The sequence below is a fragment of the Camarhynchus parvulus genome, chromosome 5 (genome assembly GCF_901933205.1).
Source record: "Camarhynchus parvulus chromosome 5, STF_HiC, whole genome shotgun sequence".
Taxonomy (NCBI): domain Eukaryota; kingdom Metazoa; phylum Chordata; class Aves; order Passeriformes; family Thraupidae; genus Camarhynchus; species Camarhynchus parvulus.
In genome coordinates this window covers 6,772,495-6,793,043 of record NC_044575.1, presented here as the reverse complement: position 1 = coordinate 6,793,043, position 20,549 = coordinate 6,772,495, and positions in this window count along the sequence as shown.

The window sequence follows — 20,549 nt, the reverse complement described above, 5'->3', positions numbered from 1 at the left end:
CAGTATCTTTGTACCAGCCCATCTGGATGGCTCCAAGGAAAGTGCATCTTTTGTGACAACTCTCTTCCTCCAGCGTGGTGCAACACAGCTGTCTGTGCTCCAGCAGCCTAGCTGAGAACCACCAATTTCAGCTTGAGCTGCAATCCAGCATATCCCATGCCTTGGCCACCAGCTTCCAGCTCACTCTGCTAGCCCCGAGGAGCCTGGTGGCCACTTAAGGGCACACCCCAGGGATGAACTGGGGGCTCACTGCACTGCCAAGGGAACAGGTGCCTCCTCCTGCCTGGGCTCCCGAGCGGCTCTCAGCTCCGGCGGTCCCTGCGAGGTGTCAAAGCTGGAACAGAGGCGGCACATTCCTGGCGCCTGGCACCGGGATGTGCCCAGGACAGGCTGACACAACTTCCCTGCCAGCTGCCTGGGCAATGGCAGCTCCCTGGCTCCACATGCCACGGCTGTCAGCTTGGCAGCCCGCTTTTATTCACACACAGGAATGCTGCCCAAAATGGAAGGACATGCTTTCCTGCTTGGATTCCGCTCCTTGGGACAGATTTGCTCCCACAGAAAATTAATGGCACGGCATGAGCAAGGCAGATTTAAATGCCAGATGAAAACTGGTGTGGCTGGATTTTAGAAAATGCAGTTTAACATGGGTAGTTGTTCTTCCCCTCTTTGCAAAGTATTTTGAGAACAAGTGAGGAAAAGCACTATGTAAAGCCTATACATTGAGCATTATTATTTGGATTTCCCCAAATTTACTTTTTCACACAACAGATGTTCCTAATGTTTGGCACCATTTTTAATGATGTGCCTTTTTTGAAGAATGTGTGCTTTATCACCCATAAAAGCATCCTCTCTATTCAAAGTTTATTTTATTAAAATCATTTTTCAACTAGTCATCTCTCTAGGGAACAATGACATGATAGAACAGTATTTCTGATGGGCAATATTTTATTACTAACATGTGTTTTCATCACACAACCAATATTACTACCCTATTCTGCTACAAATATTTATTAAAATCCTCTAATCTGTAACTATTTCCAAGACAAATTTCATATTTTGCCTTTAAATTATCACATAATTAATTGTCCTGGTAAATGCCCATTGAAGGGTAGTTTAGGGGAAAAAAAGTACATATTACACAGTCTCGTTGACTTTTAAAATGTAAGGCAACAGATTTCACATCTCATTTTCCAATTCCCTTATAAAGCAATCTCCAAAAATATCACTACACTCCCAAAATTTTAAAATATCAAGTAAACTTCTAAGTGGCAAAGCAGAAATACAACAATAATCCTAAAACACTCACTGTTATCACCAGTTTGAACTATATCCCAAAATATAAGTAAATTAGAATTAAAAAGTAGGATATTTGACTTACTGCATTTTCCACACATTCAAAAGTCAGGATATCTACCAAGGGAAGCAGCAAAGAGTTGCAGGTATTGGCAAGGCTAATTAGAAGTTCTGAGTTCTTTGTTGGAAAAAAAAAAGGAAAAATTCAAGACCAGCGCTTATCTGTCAGAATCACGTTCCTTCTACAGTTATCAGAGTCAAAAAAGGCACCTTGCTCCAGGTTACATATGTGAAACCTCCTGAGCAAGCATTCTACATCATACTGAAAACAAAATACCACTTAAAAAGAGTCAGATCAAGACGTCACCGCTTTAGAGGACAAAAATCTGACATTCAGAGTCAATTATTCCTCCACCTAAGTTGTGATAACATGCACATATCAAGATCATTAAGTCCTGCATTGAGTCAAAGCAAAGTCAAAACCTGCCCCATGGGTTTTCTCCTGGAAAATCCCCAGCAAACACACTCCTCCCACTGTAATCAGCTCAGCATGCCCATTTTCATGACCAAGAACAAGGACAGACAGAAGATACTTCATTTATTACATGTTTCATCCCTTAAGACTAACTTCAGCCTCCATAAAACCAGAAGTATTAGTAAAACCCCAGCTCATCCTCAAAGATGTCAAAAGTGAGATTTAAATGCAACAAAAGAGCACAAATCGCAGGAAACAGCAATAAAAGTGAAGGGAAAGGACTAGAAGGAAATGAAACAAAACCTTATAAATCAGTCTTAAAAGTGATCACACAAAGACATCTGTATTTCCAAAAAGACTTGATGAGACCTCTGCTGTCATTCCATGACCACCTCCATGTGCTGCTGGATGGGGCAACAGTCAGCAGGAGACAGCTTGATTCCCTTTCATTTACAGGAATTTCTTACCAGGAATGTGATCAGAACATGACCCAGCAGTAGCAGAATGGATCACATACAGCCAATGATACTTAATGGCACCAATCGATTAAAAGATTAGCAATGCCCAAAACATCCACCTAATTGTGAATGAATATAAAAATACAAAAATACTTTGTGACTCAACAGAAAACAAAAACAGGGATACATATTTAAAGTTACGTTATAAAGTTCAGAGCAGCATGTTATCAAGTAATTATTATCTCCTTAGTGACCAGAGAGACCATACACAATTTGCTAAGTTTTCACACTCATCTAGATGCCTGATTTTTGGGGTAGAAAGAACCGCAGGATTTTTTGCTGAGTAAATTAAGGAATTATCACCAAATTTGACCAGGCACAACAATCTAGCCCTAAATCAACCTTTTCTGGTGCTCTCCTTCCATCAGCAGATTTTTTTCCCCCCCACTGAATTAATAGAATTCATATCAATACAGCAGAGAATTTAATGAGTACTATTTTTGACAAAACAATGTTTTCAACAAAATGCCAGTTTTTCAAACACAGAAAACTGGCATAACATGCTTCAGTTTCGACAAAGTATTTGCCAAGAGCTGCTTTCCAGAGCCCTACAATTCAAGATCAGTACAAACTAGACAGATCACAGTCTTCAAACATCATGCACTCAAGGCACTCATGCATAAAACCACAGTTTGAGCCTTTTGAAGAGTGCTGTGGTCACCTGTCTCTGGGCTATTCCCAAGCCTCCCTTCACTTAAGATCCTTGTTTTCTTTTCACTGTGCAAAAACCAGACTGGAACTTTCAGAAATGTCACAGGATGGAAAACTCACTTCCCTCTCATGTGCAACTCCATGTCTTTGGCAGACCAGATGACTTGGATTATGCTCTGCCCTGCATGGTACCAAAAAGAGTTCAGACCCAAACCTGCCTCTGGTTTACAGTTAAATTTGGGTGTCCTGGTCATCCTTTGTTTTGACTGCACGAGCCAATAGTCCTGAGGTTAAAGTTCCAATGGTAGGCCCCTGGGCCTCCACAAGCTGCCATTTTCCTACAAGGTCCACCATGTGACAAACTTAACAACTTAAAAACTAAAGAAAAAAATCAAACTTTCTAAAACCAACCATAAGCAAAATGTGCTCTGGCGAACTACAGACCTTGGAAACAACTTGAAGATTATATCACCACACACATAAAATGCAGTTATTGAAAAGAACTATTACCCTTTATAAGTGATGGAAGGCAACCATTTCACATGCTGCACTGACACTGCTCCAAAGCTCATTTTTTTCTATTCAAAAATGAAAGTCAGGCTTTCAGCAAACTACATTGTGTTTTGAAGAAGTTTTTCACTCTACTAACAGGTTATCCTGCTTACTTTTAAAGTCTCTTTGCACACAAAAAGAAGTGGAGCTGGGGCAAAGAAGGAAAGAAAAGAGTCCATTTGAAAAAATTACACTGCTAGATTACAAGAGTTGAAAGCTGGTATGTAACTTTGCTCCGGGTGATCAAACTGCTAATCAGGAATGCTGTCGGGAACAGAATGGAATTCCAAATAAATTAGCCATATCCAAGAAGCCAATAAAACACAGGATTAAGGCTCACAAAGAAAACAAATTTATTCAGCCTACTTTATCAGAATTCTTAATAATGTGTACTACTTTTTCTCATCGCAGTCTGAGCTCTTCCACTGGAACAGTGTAGAGAAGGAAAAATGAGTTACACTTCATAAATCTCCTACTTGTACAGACACCTAGAAATGTTACAGAGAGCAAGACACACAATGCCATTCTATATAAATACCTATGCTTATCACAGCCACGGGAGAAATGTGCAGATTTATTTCTCCAACTTTATACGTGAGGCACCCGACCAAAGAAAAGATGCTACACACTTCTGGGAAAATCTACAAAGCTGAAGGAAAAAGTTAGAACTTCACTGACCTCCATGCTAAAATGAGGTTCAATACTATACTATATATATATTGAATAACCAACTACAAAAATAAATCTCTCTATGACAATCCCATTGCCTCATGTTTTTCATCAAGTATAACAAGGAAAAATTGCAGTACTGTGGCTGAGGTACTGTCTGCAACTCAAAGCATTTGCTGTTTTCACCTCTGACAGCATCCCAGAGAAACTCTTCATAATAGTTTATGCCAAAATCACATGAACATTAAAAGATGTGCTTAAGATTCTGCCTCTCCTTGAATTGGAACTTTAATCCTTTTCAGGCTGGTTTTCCTCATCTGTGAAATGGAAATTATACTAGGCTCTGACGGTACAGCAGTTTGGAGATAGAACTAAATTTTTGAAGCATTTTTGTAACAATAAAATTTAAAAAAGGAGATAAAATACTCACAAGAATTACTTCATGCAGGATCTAGACACATAGAGAAATATCCTCCTGTGATAGAAATGCATGTACCATCTTGGATTCTGAGAAAATTAGGTGAATCATAAACATATTCTCACTTGAAGCCCTACATTGTCCAGTACACTTATTCACTGGAAAATAAGAGACTGAGGACAATACCACTTGCATTGACATGACTCTGCCATATTTCCCAGAGAATCTGTGCATGCAGGCATTTCCTATTACAAAATTCATCAAGCAAAGCACCAGCTGAGTGGGAGTGTTGGGGATTCATTTGCCTGGTGGATCCCAGCCATGGCACTGTCCTGCTTTCCAAATGGCCAAACTGCATGAGCCATTTCATATCCATGGTTGGTATACCAGGTATTTTCTAAAGAATTTTTGTCCCAGAAAAGGGGGAGTCCCTGTAAGACACCAGTTGCTTCCCATGATGAAACAAATTAAATGCTATTTTTATTATCACCACTGTATCTAGTATTTTATTAAAGCACAAAAGCACGTGTTTTATCAAGTGTGACTTACATTTATTTTTTTATCAAGTGTTTCCTCCCCCCTGTAAGAAGATATTTGCATAAATATGGAAAGAAAAGAATATATTCCCAAATCCTCTTCTCTGGAATTGCACCTCCAGAGAGTGAGGGTCAGATGATGAAAGCCATTGATGTACCATCAAGCCATGTGACTGGAAGGGTTCTGTATATCTCAATGCCTCCATTAAATGCATGTTAAAAAAATGTTTAATTTGCACAAAATATTTTAAATTAAATATAAACTATGCTGTTTGTTCAGAAAAATAAACCAAGAAAGCAATAAGCACAAAAAAAAACCTTGCATGAATACCATGGAAAAGTGCTGATTTTCATTTTCAAAAGGGTCTCCTTGAATAAAAACCAATTTTTTATGATTAAGTACTGCAAGAAAAGTTTTGATTCAGCGAACAGCAGAAAAGGACATTTTCCCAGAGATTTAGAGCACGTCAATAAACTGTTTCAAGTCATTTGAGACAACAATTGTGGAAAATTAACTGCTGGTCTAAAAAATGTTACCTTGTTCTACTTTGGCCTGCCAAACAGGGCTATGTACACTCTGCATTAATGGACGATTTGTGGGTTTGAGCTGAGCACAGGTGCAAGGGTTTGAAGATTTGGGGTGGATTTCTGCATTTCCAGGATACAGACCCAGGATTTCTGAGGGAAGAGAAGAAGGATGGCTGCTGGCAAGGAGCAGTGCTTCTCCACTGACTCGCTCTTGGCTGATTGCAGCCCAAGGAGATGCATTCTGGATTACCACACTAAATATTTAGCTTTACAAAATAATGTCATAAGCTACAGCTTGATCAGCAAGTGCACCCCCTCTTGTACCCTGAAAACAGCATGATTGAGGTATATCTGAGATTTAAAAAAAAAAACTCAGAAAATAAAGCAAGTAGGTGAAAGGTAACTGTATCACTTTACAGACACAAGCTCCCCTCTGATTACGACTAATTAAGATACTCAGCAGCCTTAAAACAATACCTTTTTTTAATCAATGTACCCAGACAGCATCCACAGCTTTTTGTGATGACAAATGCCCTTTGAAAGAGTTAATAGGCAAAGGTTTGTACTGGCAATGAATAGGGCTACCTTTAATTGATCCAAGAGCCTTAGAGAGCCGTCTTATAGCATGATGATGTATTTGGGTTGCAAGTAGGCCAAAATAAGCATAAAGAAAATCTGTAGGACCATGAGACCTTTCATTTTTTCATTGCAGGGGGGGACAGTGGGGGGGAACTGCTGAGGAAAATGAGAGAACTATGATGGGGCTATCTTTGTGCTCTGGCACTTAAAATAGATAAAACAACAGCAATTTTGAGGAAAAGAGAGGAAGTGATCAGGCCATAATTCTTAGAAAAAACGTCAAGATGTACGGAAATGTACAAAACAAGGCTTCTTCAGAAAAAAAAAAAAAGCCATGAAAAAAGAGGAGATGACCTAATGGTATAAAGAAACATTGATTAAAGAGATACCCAGAGGGAGAAAGATATTCCATCAGCTTTAACAAACACTGCATGGCCCTGCATTCCCTCTTAACTTCTCAAGTGAGAGGAGAAAAAAATGTCTGTGGAAGAGGCAGTCACATGGATCCATTTATCATTTTTCCCCTTATTCCCTGTTCATCTTTTGCATGGTTTTGTTCAAGATGTACAGGAAATGTGCACACTAAAAGGAACTCACAAAATTAAACATGATAGGTTAGTTGTGAATATTTTACCCTGTGTAGCCAAAGAAGAAACAAACAAAAAAATTTATAAGGAATATAAAATCCATTAAATCATATATTTTCTCGATGAGACTGATTATACATTAATATTACCTAGTAATCAAGGAAGCAGTTTATCCATGCTTGCACTAGTCTTTCGTCAGAAACTCACTTTTGGCAGAGTTCCTCCCTCACAAAGCAAAAGCTAAACAGATTTCCTTGAACTTCTACAGGTGCAAACTTTATGTCAAGGTAGAATTTTTCAGGAAAGTCTGAAGCAAATCAGACAAGAAAATTCCTAGACTAAAATATTTTCAAATGGAATTACTGTGCAAGCATACTATCAACAACTCTGTAAAAAAAAAATCAAACAGTAAGTTGTTGGCATCTGAGATTTTCTTACAAGACAGATATGGGAGGAGCTAGGAAAAAACAGCTGACATTGCTCCTTAGAAATAATGAAGCAGAGCAATAAAATATCCTGCTCCAATATATGCATCCAGATGCATTAGGAAAAGTGAGTCAAGTCCAGTTTCAATCTGGAACAGGGAACAGACAAGCTGTTCTCAAATTCCTGTTCATCCCAGAGCCATGAACGAGCCCTCTTCTAGCAGCCACCCAACAAAAAAGGTACAGAGCCTTCATTGCAGTCTGGGTAAAAATGAGGATTGAACTTACCTCTCAAAACAGCAATACATTCCCCCATTAGGAATATTTGCCTCCTGTGAGTCTTCCCCTATGCTACAAAGCTCTGAGGAAAAGAACAGATAAAAACTTCATGTCACAACTTCCAGACATTTTCCCAATTAACCATTCTAAGCCCACATCACCAACCACCACAGAATTACAACCATACCAAGGTGAGCACCAGCTGCATCCTTCAAAATAACCCCTCACTTCAGGGCACAAACATCAGCAGGTGAGGAGAACCAGGACATGAGGACTGTGGCAACCTATTATGGAAAGTTGAGACAAGCTGTGCACATCCTTGCTTACTTCTGCAAGAGACTCAAAACACTGTTTGCATTTTGTGTTTTTAGTTGCTTTCGTTTTTAAAAAAATAATAATTTTGAGAAAGTCTTCTCTCCTTGTTCCATTTGCTTTCAATTCAGACTCCCAGAATCTTACGTTGTAGTTTAAAGCCAAAATGTGTCCTTCCACCTTATCAGGCAACATGTAAATTCTAGTTACCAATGGGTTTTCTGAAAAGTAAACAAATAAATAAAAAATTAGGATACACAAGGATGTTTAAAGGATATCAAGTTATTTTGGAACAATATAAAATCAACTGCTTTTTGCGCAGGGGACAGCAGGTGGATTGCCCATCCCACTCTCCCCAAGAATGGTGAAGCACCGGTGTTTCACAAAATAGAAGTCAGTCATATCACAAAATAAGTATGTCCAGTAGCTTCCTATTCAACAGAAAAAAATGGCTTTAAAAGTCCCTTGCAAGCTACATTATGATTCCATTCTATGAACTGGTACGATCAGCTTATTTGTAGGACACTCTGTACTCTTGAAGATTTCTACTGCTGCCCTTGGGGACAGCCTACAGAAAAAGAGCCAATATTCAGATCCTGTTCACATTCAGTCTCACCAAAGAACACACTGAGAAGGGCACTTTGATAGCAAATACCAGCAAAATCTGAGCCATTTCCCCAAACGAAGCCTTAAGGGCGTTTACAGGTCTGTTTGTTTACACAGAGACAAAACATGTCCCACCTGGGAGCATCAGTGGGAGCCAAGAGAGCCCTACGAGGATGGCATCTCTCTACAGACTCAAACTGACCACCAATGCCAAAACTGTAAGAATCCCATAACCACGGGCTTATCTTTGACCAAGCAAATACTGTACTGATAAGAAACCAAGGCATGGAAAGTCTGAGTAGAAATTAACCCAGATTTTCCAAGGGGCATCTATTTTACAGCTGCCTCATAAAGCTAAGAGAAACAACATTTTTAAAGCCAGTTCATGTTGTATTCTTGAAGGACTTCCTGTATTTGGTTCATTTTCACTCCTGCTTACACATGCACATGGACACACCTGGAGCAGCTAAAACAAAGACTTAAAGGTGGGGAAGACTTAAAGGTGGATGAAGAAAGAGAAATGGGTTTTCCAGTGCCAAAGACGGACTCAGTTTCAGAGAGAAGATTAAAACCCATCAGTTTTTGTCCCTCATACAAGTGCTCAGACAAAAGTTTCCCAGGTTCCTTATAAACTGAAATAACCCTCCTGAATAATTTATATTTTTCAAAAATGGTCTCCAGCAAGCTTTACCTTAGAGCTAGCTGAGACCCCTTGCAAAATGTGCTGTTTAACTGAGGTTTAACTAGATTATCAGCTACAATCCCAGGCCCAAATACGGGAAATAAAACCCACAATGTTTTCCCAAAGGAGGCAGAAGGAGTTTACACGCTGTATCCTGTAAAGAGGCAACAGGCACAGACAGATAAAGTTGTGCTTTCAGCTCCACCAGAATAAATCCTCAGGAACTCCACGTTGACAGAAACCGCCACCCTAAACTCTCCAAGGACTTTCCTCAGCTCAGCTGAGGATACTAAGGAAGCAGACTCTGATCCTCTTTTTTTCCTAGAAATCTGCTTCACAATTCAACATCTTTGATGTAAATCTTTTAAATGACTGTGATGGCATCAAGTAAGGAACAGGATGGGGGAAAACCTGTTTCCGACTCCTCTGTGGGGGGACCATTAGGAGGAGGGTTAATAGCCCTGGGCATGCGATCAAATTAAGGTTTGTGCCAGTTCCCCCAGGCTTTCCCGTGCCATCAGCAGCTTCCCCAGGCTGGGCAGCTCACCCTCATCTCCTCCCCAAAGACAGCTCTTAAACAGAAGCACGACAGTCTGCTGGGAGGAAACACAAAGATAATCACACAACTAACTTATATGGACAAAGTATGAAACGGGCCGAGGGAGGGCAAAGAGGGAGGGAGCCTTTGATAGCTTCACCTTTGGAGCGATACAAACCTAATGCACATTAAAAACAGAGAGGTGGGGGGAGCTGGAACTTGGACCTTCCCAACATGTGGATTGCAGCACTGAGGCAGCCCTGAGTCTAAACAAGGCTGGAGTTAGCATTCAGAGCACACAGCCCAGCAGAGTATGGGAAAGGGATCGAGCAGCCAGCCCAAAGAGCTGGCGCCATGAACTGACGAGCAGAGCGCAAGTGATAAAGATTTACTGCGAGAGAGGAGGAAACAGTCCGCTGGCCCGATTAGAGCTGTGAATACCGAGTTGTTCAGGGAGGATTTTGCAGCTGACTGATCACAGGCTGTCGGAGCAGGCCTTGGACAACAGCTGCAAGGCTTGCTGGGCTGCAGAAACAAAAGGCGCCTAGCACGGTGCAAAGAAAGAGTTGACAGGTTGTTGTTAGCAGTGGCAAATGTGTGAGGTATGTCACTGTGTGTGAGACGGGCTGGGCTGGGGTGCTGGGGAAGAAGGAGGGCAAGAAGCACAGGCAGCACTCAGAAAAAGAGGGGGCGTCCCGGGGGAGGGAGCAGGGACACAGGCTTGGTCAAAGCGTTTTCCTAAAATCAGGCCGGTGTTTGTAAGGAGGACAATCACAAGGTCTGTTTACTGCTGCCAAGATGAATTAGCCCATCGTCTCATTTATAGGACGAATCCGGTGGCACAGACTATAAGGTGCATGGCATTAAAGGGACTAATTAGACGATTCTGGCAAATCTGAATTAAGACCCTTTCTTTCTTTGAAAGTTGGAAAGCATTTCTCAGGACTCCAGTCAGATGGCTTAGGTTTTGTTGGGCCTTTTCTTTCCCTTCTGAGAAGGGATATCTTGTGCAATTCCCTAACTCACAAGGGTCTACTCTAAATTCCGCAGTGAGCTTCAAGAACAGTTGTTAGGAAGCTGTTGGCATTTACATCATATCTAAAAAGGTCCAAATGAAAATCCTGGATTCTGCAGGAATTCAGCACCCAGAGACAAACTTTACAGCTGGTCCCTCCTGTTAAAGAGTGGGCTAAACCAGAAGCCCAGATGAGAACATACCTGAGCTAGGAGCCTGCAGCTGAATTCTTACTCACACACACAAAACAAGCGAGGTTTTTCGAAAGATGGCTTCTAATCTGACACCCACCCCCTTCAAATCCAGTGCCTGCAGCCAAGTGCTTTTCCCAAGCAACTCTGAGCTTTCTGGAGCCATGGTTCACTAAGCATATGAGTGCTGGACAGGAATATACCAATGAAACTCCAGAGATGATCAAAGACAGGAGCTGGAAAACAGGAGACCTTACTTTCAGCTCCCTGTTTGGCAAGTTTAGGATTCAGTTCTTGAAGTCTGGCAACATTTTTTACTCCAATTGTGACCAAAACAAAGTGTTCCAAACATCTCCGAAGCAGTGGTGCATGCTGTTTGCACACAACCACTATATTACAGTGGTCACTATTAAAATGTTTTACAAGCAGCTAAGGTTACCATGGTACTCACAGCATACTCATAGAAGGCAATACCATGAAAATCACAGAAACATCCAGCACTGCAAGCTGCAAATATCAGATGTTTCATAGTAATTAGTGACACTTTGTAAAGCAGAGGCTTCTTGCATTTTAACACACATATCTATCACCAATAAATAGGAGACGCTAAGAATGTGCAGTGGCCTTTATAGTGTTCAATCAATTATACAAACAAACCTTATTTTGATTTTTCTCTTCTAAATGGTCTCTGAGACCCAGTTAGTCTAGTCCCAATGGGCAGCACTTGATACACTGTAAAGGGAATTCAGAACAAGAGGCATTTCAAGGCTTCTAACACAGCTCCATTCTCCCAATATATATATAAAAAAACCAACCCAGTGTGCAGAATACTCCATCTAGGGGCAGAAATGTGACTCAAAATTTCCTTAGCCTTTGCTTTGACATGTGTTAACCTCATTGTACCAGGTCTGAGTGCATGAGAAATAATCAGACATTTCACAGAGGTTCCAAATAGCTCTTCCTCAATATGAGTCCATAGATTTTTACTTTTTTATTATTTTAAATACAGAGCTTCCAGCTTGAGTTTCTTCTTAACAGTGATAAAGAACACAGGCACCACTTTTACACACCTACTAGTAACTGGACTACACTTTAAACTACAAATATTATCTTAGGAACAATTTATAATCTATCATCCCCATATGCTCAAAGTTTTCAGCTAAATAAGGGTGCCCAGTGAGCTCAACTAAAAAGAATACTGAAATGCCTGAAGGACTGCTTGTGTAACTATATTTTTGGATATAATTGTACTTCTGCTGGAGTCAAAGCAAAGTCTGAATTTGAGTGCAATGAGAGCAGAAATAAATCATGGCAGAGGTATAGTTCTAAGTCACAAATTCTCCCCATAGCTGGATAATTCAGTATCATTTATGATTAATGGTATTTGTTCACCAAACGTATTTGAGAGCAATGTATACAGTAGACAGAAGCAACAATTCACAGGCTCTGAGAAAACCCTGAAAATGTAAAATAACCCCCTTTAAGAACTTTTTTCTTTTTAAGGAAAAAATTAGTTACAGAAGCGTATCAAGCCTTGCCTTCCAATGATGTTTTCTTTATAAAAATCACTTTCAGCTGACAAGTCCTCACTGATTTTCCACAGTCAGCAATGGGTTACGGCTTGTCCATAATGTCACAGCTTTCCACTGCACTGTGTCTTGCTCTTTGTCTCTCTGGTACAGACAGGCTGCTTCTGAAGCTGTTGTAACACTTTGGAAAGTAATCAAATTACTTCCTACATTTGCTCTCCTTAAACACCTCTGTTTGATCCCCTCCACTCTTCCTGTTCAGCCTCTCAGTCGCAAACTTCATACTTCATAAACGCAGAGGTTAGAATTTTCTAGACACCACTTTAATTTTTCAAATAGCAATCCAATTACTGAGCAAATTGGCACATGTGCCTGGTTACATAGTGACTTGGCACTGCCTCCACTCGCTGCTGGCAGTGATGAATGTGTTTCCCCTTCAGCCCTCCTCATCTATCTGCCCCAGCCTCCGAGCCAACACCAGTGACCACATAAGGAGAGTGCCTGGCAGCTGCAAGCCTGAGGTGCCAAGAGGCAGATTGTGTTCTGTAGCAGCAGGATCTGGGGCTGTGACTGGCTTCCTGGCTAGTCTTTTGTAAGACCTTTTCCATGGCCTCTAGGCTGGCTCTAACGAAGCCTGTAGAAATGCCTGCAGGGAGCTGGTATAGAAGAGAGTTAAGTCAAAGGTTTAATTTGGTTTCTAAAGTGAAGTGAATGTATACTGGCCTTCTCTTTCCACCCTGCAATTATATTCCTGCCACATTTATGTGAAAATACAGCATTCAGTCAACAATAGGAGTGCATTCCTGGGTATGTCTGCACCACACACTGGGGCAAAGATCCCCAAGCCAGTCTCAATTAACTTTGCTGCAGAACCAGGAGCAATATAGCCATGTTTGTTTGCTGTGACACCCGAGCTAATTAACTATGTATGGCAGTAACAGAGCTTTACTGTTTCTGGCACCGATGCTGCTGTCCCTGTGCGGAAACTGCTACAGACATGCCAGCTCACTTGGAGGTAACCATAGGGCTCCCCAAGCCAGTGCTGCTTTGCACTGCCCAGATGCGCTTAGGAAAACCCCAGGAACTGGCAGGAATTTGTTGGCCATCACATGAGAGTGGTGAGGCTACAGATGTGGTTACAGTAAATGTGGACTGTTCCATCCCAGTCACATTCTTTTAGTACTCACAACATGATGGTCACAGAGCATCTTTAAGTAATGTGTTGAGCATCCTGAGCAGCATCTGTCATGTGTGCTGCTTTCTCAATATCTCACTTCCTCCTCCAGGGGCAAAAAGCTGGACAAAGATATTATAAAATATTTCTCATATTTGCCTTTTTTTTCCTTTCCCCCAAGAAATTTGTGTCTTTTTCATAAGTGACTTCTTTAGACTATTTAAACTAGACATTCCCAATTATTGCAATGAAGCAGATAAAATTTTCCCACAACAGGATAGCTTCTCCTCATCTGGGTTTTTTTTGATCCCCAAGAAATTAACTTTCTTAAAATAAATGAGTGCAGGTTCCAATGACCAGAGATGCACTATGATCCCTGTAATTCAAACAGGCTTTGGTGAAGGTAAAAACAAAACACAACTTGCCAGCTCTTCCTCTTTTGGAATTCCACCTCAGGCATACCAAGAAGCTACTGGAGAGAATCAGAGTTATTTGTCCAGCAAATTTCTGATGCAGATGATAGTCTGGAAGATATCTGAGTGGACTATGAACTGCACACACAAGAATATTTCACTGAGTTTGCTTGCTTGGAATTTACTGTATGAGTTGCACTTTATGGGTACGTTTGTTTGTTACTGATGGAATTTTTCTTGTCCCTTTATATTTTTTCCCCTAAATCAGGTATTTTGACAGAGGTACTTAATGAGACGTACTCAGGGGTATTTAGTGAGTGGTCAGATTATATTTAATTAAATCATCTGCATTTATTATAACTCAAGAGCCTTTACCAGTGTTTATCTGTGGGTAGATAAGAAGCCCAAGGTCTTCTGTTGGCTCCCTAGATAAAGAAGCCATGTCCTAATTCCGAGAACCACCATAAGTATACAAGGATTTTCTCTTCAAACCTAATCAATCACCCCAGCTCTCAAGACTGGGGTGATTGATCAAGACTTTTCACAAGGCACCAAACACAGTGATAAATTTTAACACACGCACCCCTTGAGATATCCCTCTGTACAACCACCCACAAATGTGATGCAGCAGCGTGGATTTTAATTAACTGTTTGATACCTGAGTGCGACATTTTTCCTCTGTGCTCTCAGTCTTTGCCACAACTTTTTATGGAGTCGCTTTAAACAAACACCATTAAATCCTGCACAGGCACCAGGCAAGGTAAAGTTACACACATGTTGCTGGTAGGCTTCAGACCATTTTTCAGCACTCTGTACCTCTGTATTCCAGTGATGTCCAAGAGAAGGATAAAATCCCTGGAGCTGCAGATGAAGTGCAACCCTATTGCCATCTTCAATACCTCCAATGGGAGCTGGACACCGGACCCACTCTCCTGGCCACAGGCCTGTAGGACACAAGGAAGAATTAGTTATCCAGATGGGCACACGAGCATGTGCCTCTCACCAGGCATGTGAATGTCCCAAACATGCCAAAGCTAGCAACATTGCTGTAGCCAAGCTGTGCTGGAGCTAAGCATGCACTTAAGAGCTTTGCTGGATGGCAGCCATTTACAGATGTACAATCAGTACAGAGACATGGAGGCAGAGACTTCCTTTCATGGGTCCTCTGAATTCTCTTCCTGAAGACACATACTTGGTTTTTTCAATTAACACGTTTAGAAAACCAAATACTCTTGTTCTGATTACATCTCAGACACTGGCATATCTATACTTTTTCCTGGAGTCCTTAATTTACCATGGTTCCTGAAGATTCAGGGCCAGACAAACAACTGAAAATCAAATGCAGAAAGTAGCTGGATTCTGATAAGACAGAATTTTTCCTGCTCCTGTTTACCTCTTGCTTTATCCTTGATTTGTTTGAAGATGCTGGTGGGTACTTGCCTGCATGTAATGATAACACTAACAGCAGCTTGATGAATAAGAGAAGAGAAAGTGGAAAAGAAAACAATAGGAAAGGCATTAAGGGCACTAAGTCATTCTTTCTGGGATGGGCATTAGGCATATGTTCACTACTTCAGTCTCAGTGCAATCAAAGCTGTCCTGTGCCACTGCCAAAAACTGTAACAGGTGCCAGAAGATTACAGCATGGGTTAAATCCACTCTTCAGGCACCAGCTCAGGGACTGATCCAAATCCCAGGAGCCAATGAACATCTTCCCCCAGATGTCAACTGTTTTCAAATAGTTCCCCTCTTATTTCCAGTGTGATGCTGGGGAGGGGCATGGGGATAAATAAATTTGGCTGCCAGGAGGCAATCCTCTGATTTCACCACTGCCAGTCTGGCCAGGCGCCAAAGTCATGTACAGCCACTCAAACACATTTGTAAGGTAATTAATATTTTATATTCACAACAATAAGAGAGCTTCATTCACACGGAACTATTAAGACAGTTTCTGGTTCCATTCTTCCCAGCACATTACAATGACAACTCCATGCCAGCAGCAGCCACATGGCCTAAAGGTGCCAAGCTGGCAAGGATACTCTCTGTCAGCATTTGGCATCCGAACCCCTTGGCAAAGCCCTCAGCAGTTGTGCTTGGCTGCCTTTGGATCCGTCATGTGCTCGGGCTGCTGATAGCAGGGGAGGGTGCTGCGTCCCCTGGGCACCATTCCCCTTTAACACCTGTCTGACTCGGAGGAATGCACGCACATGCAGAGCGCAGAGATCCCTGCACAAATCCTCCCACAGACCCACAGCACATGCTCCAATTCTACTGAAAGGGCTCGTTTCCTCAGAACCACTGTGCCTTTAGATTTTTTTTTTTTTTTTTTTTTTTGTTGGGGCTTTCTTTTTTTTCCCCTCTCTCCCTCCTCTTTCCCTTCACATATCTGTACACAGCCCTTAGAGGGTCCTACATCCTGCCATGCATTCCACATGTGTTGGAGGTTTCCATTGTGAACAAGGAATACAAAACATAGCCCTTTTGTATATAATGAAATCTCATATTTTACTGTGCTCATATCAAACCATTTCTCTGTGATTAAGACTCTTTTTATTTGTGACATTTTAATGATCTACAAATGTTTGGTATAGACGAAAGGAAATTATTATTTCCAGGTCACCTTGCAGTAATACTTTTTGATAGGCACCATAATTCCAATTAAATTGAGTAATAAGGGAGGGGAAAACCCTTCAAACATTTAAAGTGCCACTGAAGCAGAAATACTTTTAGGGGAAAACATAAAACCAAGCATACATCTTTTACCACAAACTACAAAATACCAGAGGAGCACAGATAAGAAAACTCAAAACCCTTTTTCCTCTGCAGACCATTCAAACAAATGCAGACCATAAGAGTGTGACACTGTGCCCATTGTGTCACAGAATTGGGGCAGACTTGGGCACAAATTCATTGAAATACTCCCAAGTCTGGTCCCTCAGAGGTACCTGTCAAAAGCACAGCTACCACCCCAAGCTTGGCAGAGGCAGCTCCCGAGAGCTACAGCAGAGAAATGCGCTGAGATGTTGCAGAGCACCTCCCCAAATCCCTGCCTGTCCCAAAGCACTACCCCCACGAGCCTGCACTGGTTCTTCTGGTACATTCTGACACCTTTGAGCACAGTTATCTTCGGGTCAGACACCCTGAAGCCTGTGAAACACACGCAAGCCTTGGGTTGCTAAGCTCACAGCACAGAATAGCTGCTATCGCTCGCTCTGGAGGGAAGGCTCCACGTGCCCATCCCACCCCAGCTGGAACATCCACACACAGGCCACGAGCCCCGTGTTCCCCCTCAAGCCATACCCTCTGCCTGTCACCTTGTACTGTGATTTTTGGTTTGTGTCAAGCTCAGGGCCCACAGACACCAGCCAAGGCCTCCCTGTTCTAGCACAGCACACAAACCCCGCTGGCTGCACGTAGTATGTATCTCTCAGTACTCCTGTGTTTACCCACATGAGCTTTGCTTTTTTAAAATGAATATTTTTCAAAATTGTTTTGAGGGAGCTGATTTTTTGTTGTTTTGTTGGGCTTTTTTTACCTTCTTGAACAGTTCTTCACTATTCAATCAGGAAAAAAAACTTCACTTCCCCTCTCCTCTGATACATGTTTTCTGCAGAATATTAGGGCAACATACAGGATGGACACTGGGCCCATGACAAATTTAAGATCCAGCATCTTGGAGGCTTTCCTGGCCACAAGCCATACTTTTCTGGAATAGAATAAAGCTTTTTAATAAGGCATTTTCGGTAAGAAATTCACTGTTTAACCCTGGGGAAGTAAGGAAATACTCCAACTTAAAATTATTATTCAGTTGCATATAAAAATGTTATTTTAGACAATTTTTAGGACTTGCTGTAATTGCATTATTTTCCATTTTTTTTTCTCCATGGCCTGGGCAGTGAATTTCATTGTGATTAAAGCACCTGGCTTTTGCAGCAAGGGAGACGAAAAATAAGTACCAAATAAACATATAAAACTCTCAAGCAACATTCCTGGAATAGTTCTTCTGTAAAGTGCATGGCATGTTCAGAACACATGATTTCCTAGTACAAAGATTTTATTGGCTTCACTGCTCAGTGTGATCATCTCAGATTCATGACAAATAAACCTTCCCTATCATATTGACATTTTATTTTTCATTTCTGGCTACACCTACTCTTTCTAAAAGGCAAGTTCCCAGCTCCTGTGGGATTTCCCAGGCCGAATGCATGTTTTATTATCTTCCCTTGAAAATTACAACCTAGAAGGCAGTGCTGCATGTTACTCTTGGCAACTAAGGTGGAAAGGAGTAAGCACAGGATTTCAGAAGATGCAACAAAAGAACAAGAGCCAGGGAGGAGGCTTTGCCTCCATCAGGCTCCTGGCACCTTATTTTGGCAGCATCCCAGTGCCAGGCACCAGGAGCAGACTTGTTCTCACACGAGTGCCAGTCAGAGTGAACCCTGGGATGAGTGCACCCTACAGCATGGTTTGTATACAAGTCACATGGAAGACCAAGGAAAGAAAAAAAATTTGATGTCAAAGTCAGAAAAGTCTCCAGTTTCAACTACATACACATAAACCTACATGGACAGACCTTGCCAGGTGTTTCCTTATCATAATCCACTTCCCCCTGTTAATGTGACTAAATAAATACAACTTACCCAAATCAAATCCCGACCATTTCCCCATTTTAAACTTAATGAACTTTCTCAGATTTATGCATTTTTTCAGCATGCAATGTAATGTCAAGAGCTTCTTCATGAGAACATGCCTGACTGGGAAACTTATTTTTTTCAGAACAGTTACTGTGCCATGACACAAGGGTAGAACACTGCTTTAAAGGGCTGCTGACTCTGGACAATTTATATGCTAATTTCAGAAATGATTCCTCCTACATTAAATAAGGAGCTGAGGAATGTTCCAAAGGTCTAGACAGACCATGGCATTAACAGATTGGGTAAATCAACATTAATACTGCCCACAGCATATTACACCGTGTGAACTTTCTTCACTGCCCGCACTTTACTAATTTTAGTTCCACGTGGTTCCTCAGCTGACTGGCCAAAATATAAACTCCACCAGCTCCCTAAAGCCTCCCTGTGCCCATCTTGACCTTGGACTTGCCTTTAATATTAAACTTGAGAAAAAAATCCTAAATGGTCACACTTTTTTATTCAGGGTATGTTCATAAATGGTTTATAAAGGGTTAATAATGATTAACAGATTATGGAAATGTTAGAGAAGCATAGACAAGTATAAAAACTAAGAATAGCTGTTTGGCACCCAATACTAACTGGTCAGCCATCTAGAACATACATTCTAGCCCAAACTCCATCAGTGTGAAGGCCAAGTCTGGCAAATAACTCAAATATCTTCAAGCTTGCTTGAGCATTGACAAGTTCTCCAGCATTTATTAGCAGTATTCTGAGGCTATTATTAAAGTACAAGACAAACCTGTCTCTGAATTTATACTTTGAATAAAAAAAGCTGTTATAAAACCTTAGACTAACAGAAAATTTCCAGTTTTTATTTGAATTTCAATAAAAATGGTCATTACCCAATTTCTCATATGTTATATGTAATGCTAATGAAACAGAATTGAAAAACTCAAAATGCATGCAACAAGCATCACTAGATGGATCACAAAGTACTAAGATCAACTGAACTTTTAAAACTCCTTCTGTTCCTGTATTTCAGCTTAATAGCTACACTGCTAAAACAAGGCACTGGTGAAAAGCATGATGCTGAGTCTAAGTGCTTAGCTGTCACAGAAAAAAAAAAGTAAATCCCACTTGGGATGAAATTTTGGGTTTAGAAATAAATCAGCATGCAAAGCATTTACAGCATTTTGTGTTTTATCAAGATGTGATGAGCTCTTGCAGTGTCACTTACTGGTAAACCCTAAAGCAGTAAATACTCTCAGGTACCTTGACGTGACAAAAATCTGAATTCTTTGCAACTGAAGTTATAGCTGCTGATAGGCTTTTCTTTCTTCCACCCTCACCTCTCTCCCTTTTTTTTTTATTCCTACTTAACTGAGGATTATATCAAATCTATGTGAATGACACAATCTCATCACTTTCTTAACAGACATTGCAACATTCTGGGGGCACAGAACTGAATATTAAGTCAGAACAGCACTGGGCAGGCATCTCCTCTCATTGAATTCAACAGCTGAACTTCCACAAAGTGCCAAGGGATTGAATTAGGTCTGCTTATGGTGTGGGTGCCAGCAAACTCTTTGTGTTTCATCACACCCACCCCCCTAACCAATCATTGCACTAGGACTTAATTATTTCATAGGAGCCACCTCTTAGCAAACCACAGCCAGGTATGGAGTGCAAAAGCCTTCCAAAAACCAGTACAAGCAGGACCCCAAGACCTGACCTAAGTAATTAATACATCACACACAGCAAAAATATGCTTTGCTATACCTGAGACACCTCAGCCAAATGGCTCCTGATAATGATCAATGATGGCAAATTGGCAGCCAGGCTACTGCAAAAATTCCAAGCTTCACCTTCCAGCTACAGAAACGAAGAGGATGTAAGTGAATGTGATCTTTGGCAGGTAAAGGTACATTGTTTCATTGCTGTG